General features: G+C 44.8%; 1 protein-coding gene across 1 annotated transcript in view; it reads left to right on the forward strand.

The window, feature by feature from the left end:
- Positions 1–385: 385 nt before the first annotated feature.
- Positions 386–14249, forward strand: part of ALOX5AP (arachidonate 5-lipoxygenase activating protein) — a 53274-nt gene continuing 39410 nt past the window's right edge. Inside the window, exon 1 of the mRNA XM_032294416.1 lies at positions 386–753. The gene's annotated coding sequence lies outside the window, so the exon portion shown is untranslated. The remainder of the gene's footprint in view (positions 754–14249) is intronic.

The raw sequence follows: 14249 nt of genomic DNA on the forward strand, positions 1-14249 counted from the left end.
GGGGCTGGGGGCTGGGTGAACTGGTAGTACAGGAGGGAAGGATTAATTTCCCAAGGAGGGGACTGGGCCAGGACATCAGGCCCTGGGGACTTGGAAGAAGGGATCGTGGGTAGGAGGTTAGGTCAAGTGGAGCGACACAAAGGTCAGGAAAGAGGAAGTGTCCACGCTGTCCTTCGACAGACTTGAGTCTACGGGACTTCCGCCCTGCATGGTACAAGGAAATGAGTAAGTGAGATAATGTTGTAACTTCTGGCCCTCTGACATTGCACTGCCCCAGTGTCACAGCTGGAAACTGTACCTGCTCCCATCCTTGTCTGGGGTATGTTTGATCTGGGGAGGGCTGGTGAGGCAAGAGGTACTCAGAAAAGGGACAGAAGTTGCTTCCATTATCTGGGCAAATAGAGGTGAAGGGGTCACAGCTCTGGCAAACATGGGGCTGAAAGGGCCTGGGCTACAGCGAGGGGTAGCTCTTCGTGGCCTGATTCCTGCACCCCGCCTCTGCCCCCTCATATGTCCTCTCACCTTCTGTTCCAGAGCTCTCTGAAAAGGGGGACATCTGGACAACCCTGCAAGAACTCTGTAGAGCTGAATTCACAGTGAATCGGGCATTGTACAACTCAAGTCAAAAGAAACAAAAACGCTCACATGTAACCATAATGCTCCCTGGCGTGCACAGAAGGCTCTGAAAACTTCTGAATTTGGGAAATCCTTAGGCACCTTGGGGCACGTTGGGAACATAAGCCATCGGTGCTGGTGTGTGTGTGTGTGTGTGTGTGTGTGTGTATCTTCTACCATGCCTCCAACAAATTTGACCTGGGCCCAGGGCCATGTTCGGTGGTTTATAAGAACCGAGGCTTCCAGAAGCAGTGTGGGGAAGCTAGAGCGGCCCCAGGATCTACATCAAGCTCTACCTGTTTCTGAACCAAATTTCTTCTAGAATTTGGTTCCATAAATCTGAATTAGGGGGTCAGACTCCTAGCAACCATAAAGGAACTCTCTGCCTTGCATAAAGTAACTGTGATCTCTCTGAAAGAGTCCCCCTGGAGGTAACTCCTAGCCTTGGCTCTTTGGAGAACAGATGCTGAATAAGCATTAGGGGATGTGATGGACGTGCTAACCTTCAAAGAAAAGGCCTGAGTGGAGTGCTCAGATTCACAAAAGCTGAGAGCATCTCTCTGTGCCTTTGGAGGAAGAAGCTGGGTAATGCTTTCTACACTCTCCTGAGAAAGGCACTTGGGCAGGAAAAAGTTGTATCTCCATCCTCACTGAGAGGATTTCCATGTCCGAGGGTGAAGGACCAGGAGCAGGAGGCCTGAAGTGTGATGTGAGGTGTCATCCACTTGAGAGGGAACCAGAGGGATCCCATCGTTGCTCAGAGCAGACGCTCCATTTTTGGAGACGTCATTCCTTCTTTCCTGCTCTCCCTACCTTCCCCTAGCTCCTGCTCAGGAGAGGTGGCCATTGGCGAGAGAACCTGGGGGAAGTGGGAGGTGGGAGCCGGAGTGTGGGGGGTTCATGGGCCAGGACCCAGCGCCTAGTCTCCAGCCTGCTGATGGCTCTCTTGGATGCTTCAAAGGGGAGGAGAAGATCCCAGACGTGGGAGACATTGGTAGGCCATTCTGCAGGGGCATCCGCATCCTCTGAGAAGGCTACCAGTCTCCCCTAAGCTGGCACCGTCACACCCTGGGCACTTGTGAATGTCTTAGCTTACAGCCTCTGGTTCCTGTTAAGAAACTTAGGGCTTGCCACAGAGTTCATTTTCCTCTGTGGGCAACTCCATCCCTGCCACTTATCCTTCTACTCACTGAAGCGTGGCACTGCGCCTTCCCCTTTGAGTTGTGTCAAGGTTCTAAGATCCATCCCTTGGCTTGGGAGGGGTCATCTCTGCGGCCAGGTCATTACCTAATGGGTCCTGGGGCACCACAACACATAGGAGGCCTGTCCTCTCCCTGGGGTTTAGTGCCTTGTGCCTTCTCGAGGTCACTATGTGACCTTGGACGGGTTGCTTTTGAGTGCCCTGGGCGTTCAGAGAACAATTGGGTCTTCCCGGCCTTGGAGTCTGGCAGCCCGGCTTTAAGAACCAGGCTTTAACTTGCCATGTAACCATAGCCAAGCTCCAGGGCTCTCCAAACTTCACCTCGTCTGTAAAAAGCACGATAATAATACCTGTCTTACTGGGTTTTGTCCATGTTAGATGAGACATTGGTACAAGGCACTTGGTACCGTGCCTGGCACATTTACTGCACTTAATGTATGTTAATTTTCTTATTATAATGAATAGTATGGCTTTCGGAGTACAGCTCTGCCACATTGCAGTGGCCAGAGCGAAGGTGGTGAGTGCTTCTGGGGACCTGGGAGCCAAGGTTATCTGCATGCCCATTGTGGCCTGCTCCTCAGCCTGCTGCCTGTATGTCCACACCATGCAGAGGCAGCAGGTATTTTGAACCTCGGAGGCCCACAGGTGGGATGGGGAAGCAGGGAATCACTTATGGGGAGGGAAGTGGACCAGGCCATTCCCAGGCGATGGGAAGTGGCCCATTCCCCAGGAAATGTCCCCAGCTGCCTTTTCCATGGCTCCTCTTGAACCCCTGTGGAGGCCACATTCGTGCTGGGGAGGTCTTTCCCTTGAGGATGTGCTCAGATGCCTAGGCATTTTGAAAAGCCCTCCATAGAGTTTCCTTTCATAAGACATGAGCACCCCTTGGGCTTCTGTTTTTTTTTTTTTCCAGCACCTTATTTTCAGGCAAGTGGCCCTTTGACCTCTAAGGTGGTCCCTTCCTAGCTACCGAATCCAGCATTCAAAGTGATAAAAAAAATACAGTCATAGTAAAATATCAGCACTTAATGGCCTGAAAAGAACATCACTGCGATGCTGAGTGTGGGCAAATATTTGCCTCCTTCCGCCATTGAGCCCGGGCTCCAGAGCTGAGTTGCTGCAAGGGATCTAAGTAACTAGGGCTGTGGCAGAGTGGTGAAGATAGCCACCACATGCTAAGGAAGAGATCCCCAAGGACAAGGAAAATCCCACACGGAGCTACTTGCTCCTTTGTCAGGCTTGTTTTTATGTATTTCCCAACCTTCTTCTTTTTTTTTTTTTTTTTTTTTTTGAGACAGGGTCTCGCCCTGTTGCCCGGGCTGGAGTGCAATGGCGTGATCTTGGCTCACTGCAACCTCCACCTCCTGGGTTCAAGTGATTCTCCTGCCTCAGCCTCCTGAGTAGCTGGGATTACAGGCGCATGCCACCATGCCTGGCTAACTTTTTGTATCTTTAGTGGAGATGGGGTTTCACCATGTTGACCAGACTAGTCTTGAACTCCAGACCTTGTGATCTGCCCGTCTCAGCCTCCCAAAGTGCTGGGATTACAGGCGTGAGCCATCACACCTGGCCCCTCCCAATCTTCTTAAACGACCTCTCAACCTCTATTGTTAGCTTGCATTTTTCAATCACGAGCACAGCTTTACCTGGCCCCACGCTTTGATTGACTATACCTGCCAACACTGCAGCAACAAGGAAAGGGACACCTGGCCTCATACCACTAGATGGTGTGTAGCCTGGGCATGAGGATAATTAAAGCCTCCCTAGGGGATTTTAATATGCAACACAGTTTGGAAACCACTGATGTAAGTAAGACCTTGTTACTCAACCTGTGCTCCAAGGAGCAGTTGCATCAGCTTATCAGAAATGCAGATCAGGCCACGCTTGGACATGTAGATTCAGAATCTACATGTTATCAGATCCCATGTTATTTGTATGAACATTACGTTTGAGAAGTGTTGTTTTAAGAGACTAAGGGGGTCCATCTACCTCGATTTGCAGCTCTGCGTTCCTTAGTCATTGTCTAAAATATCAGCCTTGTCCCCCGCCCCCACAATGAGCCATCCTCCCTTGCACAGTCAGTCAGTGATGACCTGTGAACCTTTAGCCAACTGGAAGTAGGAGGGGACACAGTCCACAAAACACTATCCTGACTTCTGACACCAACTACAAGTTCAGCGGGTTCCCCAGACCACCCTGAGTTGTGATAATTCGCTGGGAGATCTCACAGAACTCACTGAAAGTCATGATCTCTTATAGCGAGGGAATGCAGATTAAAATCAGCCAAGGAAGAAGCACAGAGTCCAGGAAAGCGCCCAACACGGAGCTCCCACGTGGAGTCACGGATAGCGCCACTTTCCTGGCACTGATGTATGACAACATACAGGGAGTGTTCCCCACCAGGGAAGCCTTGATGTCCAGGGTCTTTGCTGTGGCTCTGTCACATGAGCACAGCTGACTGCTCACGTGGCTGATCTGTTCCCAGACCCTCCACCGCTACGCATCACTCACAGTCCCTACTCTAAATCACACATCATGACCCAATGTCCCCAGGCAAATGAAGACACCTCTGGCAAGCAAGACATTCCAGAGCCTTAGAGATCACCTCCCAGAAGCCAAGGGCAGAAGCCAGACCTCTTTTGGGTCTGGGTTAAATTCTTTATTACTGTTTTTGAAAAAAACTCCCAAATTGAGTTTTTTCCCTTCACTTACAGCAAAATAGCAACAATCATCAATGCAGAAGACTTCTGTGAGCAAAGGTGTGGGGGGCGAACCCCAAGCAGTGGACACTAACTGGTGTCCTCCAATTTGATTCTGACGCTGTCTACGGGGAGACAGTGTCAGATCCTCTAGACTGAACCCTCCTTCTGCCAGTCAGAAGGCTGGCCTCTGGAACTTTTAACCAATCCACTTCAAGTTGAGGTTTCCACCACCTCCCTCTTTGGGTTTGATTGATTGGCTAGACAGGCTCACAGAACTCAGGGAAACACAGCTATCAGTTTATTGTGAAAGATATTTTAAAGGATAAAAATAGACAGGCAGATGAAGAGATGCATAGACGAGGTCTGGAAAGGTCCCTAGCGCAGAAGCTTCTGTCCCTGTGGAGCTGGGGTGTGCCACCCTCTCAGCACATGAGTGAGTTCTCCTTCACTTGCCTGTCAGCCTCCACATGTTCAGCTTCCCAACCTGGTCCTCTTGAGTTTGTATGGAAGCTTCAAGATGCCTGCATTCTTTCCTCAGGGTATAGGGCAAGGCCTTCCCTGGGGAGGGTCCTAAGACCCACAATCAAAAAGTGGGGTGGGGGCAAGATTAGAGTCCTGCCTTGAGCGGCAGATGAAAGGGGTGGGGGGAGTAGGTCAGAGAGATTCTGTTTTTGAGGCCTGCCTCTGAGGTCTAACACACTCAACATTATAACAAAAAACTGTAGCAATGGCTATGGGAGCTTTGAGCCAGGAACTGTGGATGAAAACCTATTACAGATATGCATATATATGCATAGCTATTATTATTATTGTGTATGCATATATATCAAATACACACTGCCTTGCTCAGTTCTTCTCCCCATGTCTCTGACCCACCCGTGCCCCGTTCCTCCATCCGTTTCTCCATTGCAAACCCGTTCACTGTGCCCTTTGGAATACTCACCCATGAATTGCAAACTCGTGTGGCTTCAGCCTCTTCTCTGAAAGTTCCTCTCCCCTACTGCTTTCTCCGGAACCTGCCATCTCGGCCACCTTATCAAATAAGGCCTTTTATTCTCTCCATTCCACAAAGCTCAGCATCAAAACATGGGGTTTACACTGGAAGCTGAGGTCACATCAGGAGCTGGGATCAGGGTAGCCCTAGCTGCCCAATCGAGCTTCCAGACCTCCTGTAAGACCCTGACCTTGGAGGTTATGACAGCCCTCTCCCACTATGCTCATGGCTGGCCACTGACCACCTGGACATTCCCTCCCCCAAGTTCATGGAGAATGTGGGCACATTTCTCACAATCTTCCTTTGATCCAAACTGCTGCCTTCATCTTGAGTGACAGCAGCATCTTTCGGATGTCTTGGCCTGCCTAGTTTTATTTTTGAGTTCTGCCATCCAGTTGCCACTTCTGTTGCCATAGTGCCTGCTTCCAGAGATCTCATTTTCCTGTCAGCGCAGTGTAGGCTGTGCTGAAATTGACATTATATTGACCGGGTCCGAGTCCTGTCTCAGTTGTTAGCTAGTTGTGCAATGGTGGGAAAGGGACTTACATTTTCCAAGCCTCAGTTCACTCATCTATGGCATGGTGACAGTAATGGAGGTTGATTTAAAGTTCTTCATAAGAATTAAGGGTTATAATAAATGTAAAGTGCTGTATCTGGTATACCTAGAAAACATTCCATTAAAGTTAGTAATTGTTGTTCATATGGTGATGACTCTGGGCTAGGATTTCAGCTTCATTGCATGCACATGGTGTACTCACATGGTATGACCTCTCTCTGTCTCAGTATCCTCATCTGAGGATGGGATAATTATACCTCTTCATACGGATGTCATAAAGATTAAATAATGTGTTTAAGGCTGCTTGCATTTAGCTGCATTCAACCAATATTTCTGTATACTTCTCATGTCTCTTTACTTTCTTGCTTATTATCTGCTCTAGGTATAGACTTCAGAGAACTAAACTTGTTACAATCCTTCATAAAATGGCCAGGCTGTTTAGGGCATTTCCAAGAGTCAATACTGTTTAGCGACTATTCTCTGTTTAATCTCTTTTGATTGCTCAGGGTCATCTTTTGCTATGTCGTAGGTCGTTGGCTTCTTCTAGAGAAGTGAGACTATGGACATGTTCCAGGTGAGAGAGGCGACGGGTCAGGATGTTTTGCTGAGAAACTCACGTCAGTTTGAATTCGTGCATGTGATTCAAACAGAGCCTGAGAAAAGTATGACTGGTTCAAATGCTCTGTTGCCTTTTTTTTTTCCCAGGTGATAATTTTTTTTTTTAATTGAGATTGCACAATAGGCTGGTGTGCAGTGGTATGATCTTGGCTCACTGCAACCTCCACCTCCTGAGTTCAAACAATTCTCCTGCCTCAGCCTCCTGAGTAGCTGGGACTACAGGCGCATGCCACCACACCCAGCTAATTTTTATATTTTTAGTAGAAACGGGGTTTCACCATGTTAGCCAGAGTGGTCTTGATCTCTTGACCTTGTGATCCATCAGCCTTGGCCTCCCAAAGTACTGGGATTACAGGTGTGAGCCACCGCCTCCGGCTTCCAAAGGATAATTTTTAAATGTGCTCTTGCATTTGGAAAGTGTGATTGGCATTTTTTTCTAATTTTCTAATATAATACACTGTCGGATGCTATAGATTGCTTAAACCCTCTGGCCACCTAGAAAGATCTTTAAGTGGTTCTCAACAAGCTTCATACACAACATAAATTGTATTATCTCTCAGGATGTATGAGAACAGCTGTTTTTCTTCTAATGCAGTAAACATATAAGGGTCTCTTGGGATATCTTTTAAATAGACTTAATACAACATTCAGGAATGATAACAAAAATATAATCACAGTCATAAGGGAATGCGAGCATTTCATATTAATAACATTAGAACCCTATGTTTAATGCAGTGTTAAAAGTTGACAATTAAACAAGTAGGAGTCAGAAAATTCAATTAAAATTATCACAGTAATATGAATTTAGCCACATCCTGTGTTAGTTATGAAATCCATTTAATACCACAAACAACAATATTTTTAGCCAGTTTATTCAAAAGGAAAACAGGAACTAAACCACTTTCATGCAATATATGCTCTGTTAATGTGGTCAGGCTAATTTTGCTGGGGGAAGGAACTTAACTTTTGAATATTTGAATGCCCAGTCATTTAATCTGAATATCCTATTTCCTTGCTTGTTGCAAAATTTCTGTCAATAAAAAGAAACAGAAAAAGAAACTTCTTCCTACTCATCCCTAAGAGAGGGGGTTGTCCGTACCCTGAGAGCATTTTCTGGGAGCCAGAACCACTTTTCTAATTTTTCTCGCCACTTCTCTGCGGGCACAGAGGTTCTTTGATGTTGTAATTCAGTCCCAAGATGAGGTGTGGATACTGTATCCTTAAGCTAGATCTGGGGACCCCATGGCTACACACATGGGGGAAATAAAGCTTGTCATTCAGTTCTCCAGTCATTGCACAGGGTTCATGGATGCTTCGTCGATCCCGCCCCATGCTCCTTCTCTCTGCTGGCCAAACACGCTTCTCTCTTCTCTGTCAGGAGGCCACAGGAGATGGGCATTCATTTTTAATACACATACATCTATATCAGATTAATTTTGCCATGTCTCAATCCATCTGCCAAATGGGTTGTTTGGGGGCTACGGTGTTTATCAAACATTTACTCAAGAATAGCCTAAGTCCTGCTTCAGCTACATTCCCAAACACCGCAGCCAAGTACTGTAAGAATGAGGATAGCCAACGGGTCTTGAGAGGGACTCCTCAGGCAGTCGCCCCGACATTCATCTGGTTAAGTCAGAAATCTGGGCACTATTCTTGCGTCATCTTCCTTACCCCCCACCTCTCACGAAGCCTTGTAGCTACTATTAAGTAAACAGACCCTTAATGCACAAACTTCTAAGCCACGGCCACCCCGCTAGTCTAATCCACCGTCTCTTCTCCTCTGGAACAGACCTCACGAACAGACCCCAACTGCTCTCCCTGTCTCCCTGCTGGTCTCTCCAGTCTGTGCTCCACAATGTAGCCAGAGTGCTCTACGATGCAAACCCATTGGTGAGACTCCTCCTTTTAAAATCCTCAAGTGGCTTCTCTTTGCCCCCAGGATCATTTCGAAACTCCTTAATGGAACAGGCAAGGCCCTTTGTGATGTGGTTCCCCAACCCCTCCCACATCATCTTTTCAATCAGATTTCCAGCTAAATGGAAATTATTTCAGTTCCTCAACTTTCTGGTGACTTTGTCTTGCTCAGGATCTTTGAACATATTGTTTCTTCTTTCCTTTTGTATTTGCCAAGACGCCACTTCCTCTGCTAAGATTTCCCTGATATCCTCTGTAAAAAAAAGGATTGAGGTAGTTGACTACCCAAAATGTTTCCCATTCATTCCAAGGTCTATTCAAGGCAGTAAAGTGCCCGGCAGACCGACTACATCCCTCATCTTTTCTGAAACTAGCAATGGCCATGCAACAGCATTCTGGCCGATAAAAAGAGTGGAGATTGAAGGATGGAATTTCCAAGAAAGCTAGTTGAAGAGATAATTCCTCATTTCACTTCTTACTCTTTTTCTTTCCTGCTTCCTAAAATGCAGTGCAGATGGCAGACACTTCAAAGCTGTCTCAGACAATCAGGTGATGTTAAGGCAGAGTGTACTTTATGATGGGTAGAACAGAAAGAAAGAAGGCACCTGCCTTGGACCGCACCAGCCCTGGCTTGCCTACCCCTGGAATCCCTTTAAGGGGAGGGAAATGAAAGCTTACATGTTTAAGCCGTTGCTATTTTATTTTTTTGCAAAAATATATATGCAAATGAACTGAATCCTAACTAATATTAACACTAACTGGGTCCATTGCTCGGTACCAAGCCAGCGCATGACACATGGTATATATGCTCAGTATTTGTTGAATGAGTGAACAAATGAAAGAACATAGAGGAGAGATAACATTTAGTCCTCCTGCCTAGATGTCATCTGATCCTCGTTAGGGTCTGGGCCTGTAAAACTGTATCTGATATAGTTTGAATATTTGTCCCCTACAAATCTCATGTTGAAATTAGATCCCTAATATTGGAGGCAGGGTCTAGTGGGAGGTGTTTTAGTCATAGGAGCAGATCCCTGATGAATGGCTTGGTGCTGTTCTCACAGTAATGAGTGAGTTTTTATTCCAGTAGTTCCTGCAAGAACTGATTGTTAAAAAGAGCTCTTTTCTCTCCTCTTTCTCTTGCTTCCTCTCTCTTGCCATGTAATCTCTACAAGCTGGCTTCTCTTCACCTCCTCTTTTCCTTTTGTCATAAGTGGAAGCTTTCTGAGGCCTCACCAGAAGCAGATGTTGGTACCATGGTTCCTGTACAGCTTGCATAACCATGAGACAAATAAACTCCTTTTCTTTATAATTACCCAGTCTCAGGTAATGGACTAAGACAGTTTGTAATGCTACCGTTCCTTTAGTAGGTCAGCATAAAACCCTGGATCACTCCTGCAACAAATTGCTTGGAACGCTCCTCACCATACACACTTAAATATAGTTGCCATGTTGAAAATTCTGTAAGATCATATTTTATTTCAAATCCAACAACTTATTGCTAAAGAGGTACAAGAAGCAGAAAATACAGAGAGACTAATGTGTTGATGATTTTTGTGAGAGACACAAGGTCTGCGTCTAGATTCGTTTTTTTGCATGTGGTTCCCCGTTGTTCTAGCACCATCTGAAAAGACTATCTTTGCTCCACTGTATTGCTGTTTCTCCTTTGTCATAGATCAGGGGACTATATTTATGAGCGGCTCTATTTCTTGGCTCTTTATTCTGTTCCATTGATCTATTTGTCAGTCCCTTTGCCAATACTACAATGTCTTGATTACTGTAATTTTAGAATAAGTCTTGAAGTCAGATAGTGTCGGTTCTGCACCTTTATTCTTCTCCTTCAATATTGTGTTGGCTATTTTGAGTCTTTTGCCTCTCTGTATAAACTTTAGAATGAATATGTTGATACTAACAAGATAATTTGCTGGGATTTGATTGGTATTGCACTGATTCATAGATCAAATTGAAAAGAACTGACATCCTGACAATAGTAAGTCTTCCCATTCATGAACATGGAACATGCATCCATTTATTTAGTTTTTTTATTTCTTTCATTAGACTGTTATAGTTTTCCTCATCTAGATCTTGTATATATTTTATTAGTATTATACTAAGTACTTCATTTTGGGGGTACAAATGTAAATGACATTGTGTTTTTAGTTTCAAATTTCACTGGCTTATTGCTGGTATATAGGAAAGTGACTGACTTTTGTATATTAACCTTGTATCTTACAATCTTCTATAATCACTTAGTTTCAGGAGTTTTTGTTGATTCTATCAAATTTTCTACATAGACAGTCATGTCACCTGTGAACAAAGACAGTTTTATTTCTTCCTTCCTAATCTGTATACTTTTCCTTTTCTTGTTTTATCGCGTTAGGTAGGACTTCAAATACAATGTTGAAAAGTAGTGATGAAATGAGACATCCTTGCCTTGTTCCTTATTTTGGTGGGAGTTTCTAGTTTCTCATCATTAAGTACGATGCTAACTGTTGTAGGATTTTTTGTGGATGTTCTTTGTCAAGTTGAGAAAGTGTCCCTCTGTTGCTAGTTTGCTGACAATGTGTTGATAATTGAGAGTGTCCACACTTCATACCACCTTATTGAGAATTTGTGAGAGGAGCAGAGCCTGTGGCAGAACCTATGAAAACTAGACCAGGAAAAGGATTTAGCCTCTTTTTGCATTTTCAATGTTTGCTAGCTGGTAATCTCGGGCAAGTTACTATAAGCCTCAGTTTCTATCTTGGCAAAATTGACTAAGTGAGATGTGGCATGCTTAGCATGGTTCTGAGCAAAAGGTGAGCGTTTAGTAAGTGTTGGCTATTGCGACTCACCTAGGGTGGGGTTCCTGTCCCAGTATGTCCTGTCCCAGTGCTCTAGGACCCAGACTTGAGTAGGATCATTCCATCCTCTCTTGATTTGGAATAGTTGGTCTCTAGGATTTTGCTTTGGATTAATTACACAGTGAGCTGACTTAAAAAAGCCTTGTCTCCAAATTTCTAACAGAATCAAACAAATTCCTATCTTCTAACTTGTTGGCTTCTTTTTTGAGCTCATTTATGTTTAGTGCCTTCCTTCAGATGCCTTTTTTCTTGCTTGCTTTCTCTCTTGGGGGATAGAACAGGTAATCCAAAAGCATAGTTGGGTGGCTTCTGTCCAAAGATGGAAGATGATCTGAGATCATTGGCAATTTATAGTTATTTCACTGCTTCTTTTCTAGAAATAGAATCTGTTTATTATTTGTGTCAGTTCAGGATATCTAGTCACCTTACCTTAGAGTCACAGATGACTGGTCCTATTAATTAACTACTAAAACTACTGTCCAAAGGAAACCAAGTAATAAGGGATAACAAGGTATTTGTGTACTTGACTAGGCTCTGAAGGCAGCATTGCTTGCCTGTGTAGAAGGAATGGGTGATAGAGTTTTCTACCGTTCGATATTTCTAACCTTTCTGAAATACAAAGTCAGGAGATTCTCTAATCCATACATGCCATAGTTTGGTTAATATAAATTCCTTTGTTAAACCCTTATTAAATAAAGTTATTTATGTTTCTATGAAAGTCACTTTAACTCCTAAGTGAAAAATATTACTGGGCTAACTAAACATCAAACATTTTAATATTTTTAAATTTTTTAGAGACAGGGTCTTGCTATGTTGCCAAGGCTGGGTTTGAACTCCTGGGCTCAAGGGATCCTCCAAACTCAGCCTCCCAAGTAGCTGGGACTAGAGGTGCATGCCACTGTGCCCAGTGAAAAAAAAATTTTTTTTTTTTTTTTGAGACGGAGTTTCGCTCATGTTACCCAGGCTGGAGTGCAATGGCGCGATCTCGGCTCACCGCAACCTCCGCCTCCTGGGTTCAGGCAATTCTCCTGCCTCAGCCTCCTGAGTAGCTGGGATTACAGGCACGCGCCACCATGCCCAGCTAATTTTTTTTGTATTTTTAGTAGAGATGGGGTTTCACCATGTTGACCAGGATGGTCTCGGTCTCTTGACCTCATGATCCACCCGCCTCAGCGTCCCAAAGTGCTGGGATTACAGGCTTGAGCCACCACGCCCGGCCGAAAAAAATTTTTTGAAAATGCTCTTTTAAAATCAACTTTATTGAGGTATAAATTGCCTACAATAAACTGTACTCATTTTGAGTGTACAGCTTGACAAGTTCTGACAAATGTGTACATCCATGTAACCATCACCAAAAATAAAGATATGGGACATTTCCATCACCCCAAAAAATCCCTCTCCAGTCAATATCCAGCCCTGGCCCCAGCTCCAGGCAACCACTGACTGCTTTCTGGTGCTGTAAATTGTACTTATCTTTTCTAGAGTTTCACGCAAATGGAATCATACAGCATCCACTCTTGTATGTCTGTCTTCTTTTGCTCAGTATAATGTTTTTGGGATTCATCTATGTTGTGTGCATCAGTACTTTGTTCTTTTTATTGCTGGATAATTCCATTGTAAGAATATGTCACAATTTGTTTTTCCATTTACTGCCTGATGGACATTTGGTTGTTTCCAGCTTTTAATGATTTTGAAATCTAAAAGGCTTTGAGTGAGACCCCAGAACAACGGGGTGAGTGAGACCCCACTTTTGAATGAGACCCAGAACAATGAATGTATGCTCTGCATACAAGTGCAGGCTGCGGTGCAAGCTGCTCTCCACTCAGGCCTTAAGGCCCAACTGATGTGATGGTGTTTAAAGTGGCTGCAGTGGAAAAGAGGGCTGTTTGGAGCCTTTGGCAGGCCTTTATAGGTGAACCCCAGCATAGCACGTAATGATTTGGAGCAAAGCTGTGTCATTCTCTGAAGATAACTATTCTCCTTTTGAAAAACATCTAGCTACTATCAATAACAAACACAAAATGCGTCACCATGGGCCACCATGTTGTCTTTTGACCTGAGTTGTCTGTTGTGAACAAGAGTCATCTGACCCAAGGCAGAAAGTTGGGTGCACACAGCAGTGTTCCATCATCAAATGGAATATGAGATTGGGCCCAAGTAGGTCCTGCAGGCGCAAATAAGTTGCATGGGCAAGTAGTGCAGGCCCTTGGCCTGGCCAGTGCTGTTGCCAAGTTGACTGCTCACTCTCAGTCTGCATCTGTGTCTTCCTGTGACTACTTGATGGAGGAAAAAATAAATTGGAGCATAGTTTGTAGTGCTGCTACTGCCCAAAGTGGCTAGCTGAAGTACTACGGCTCTACTCTTGGGTGCCTCTGAAGGACGGTGCCAAAGGAAAACCTTCTCAGTGGGCAGAACTTGGAGCAATACAAGTGGGTGTTCATTTTGCCTAGAAGAGAAGATTTACAGATTTACACAAAATCACAGACAGTGGTTAATGATTTAGCCTGATGATCAGGAATTTCCAAGAGACATGATTGGGAAACTGGTGACAAGGAGTCCTGGGGAAGAGACATACGGATAGAATTCTCTGAATACACACAAAATGTGGGAATATGCATCTCATATGAACGTTAACCAAAGAGAAGCCACAGCAGAGGAGGATGTTAATAATCAGCTGAATAAGACAATCCATTCTGACAGCATCAGCTAGTCTCTTTCTCCAGCCACTGTTGCCCAATGGGTTCACATACGTCATGGCCATGGGGGCAGGGCTATATGGACAGAGCAACATGAATTTCCACTCATCAAG

This window comes from Sapajus apella, unplaced genomic scaffold (genome assembly GCF_009761245.1).
Source record: "Sapajus apella isolate SASKATOON/1434 unplaced genomic scaffold, GSC_monkey_1.0 scaffold32, whole genome shotgun sequence".
In the NCBI taxonomy this organism is placed as follows: domain Eukaryota; kingdom Metazoa; phylum Chordata; class Mammalia; order Primates; family Cebidae; genus Sapajus; species Sapajus apella.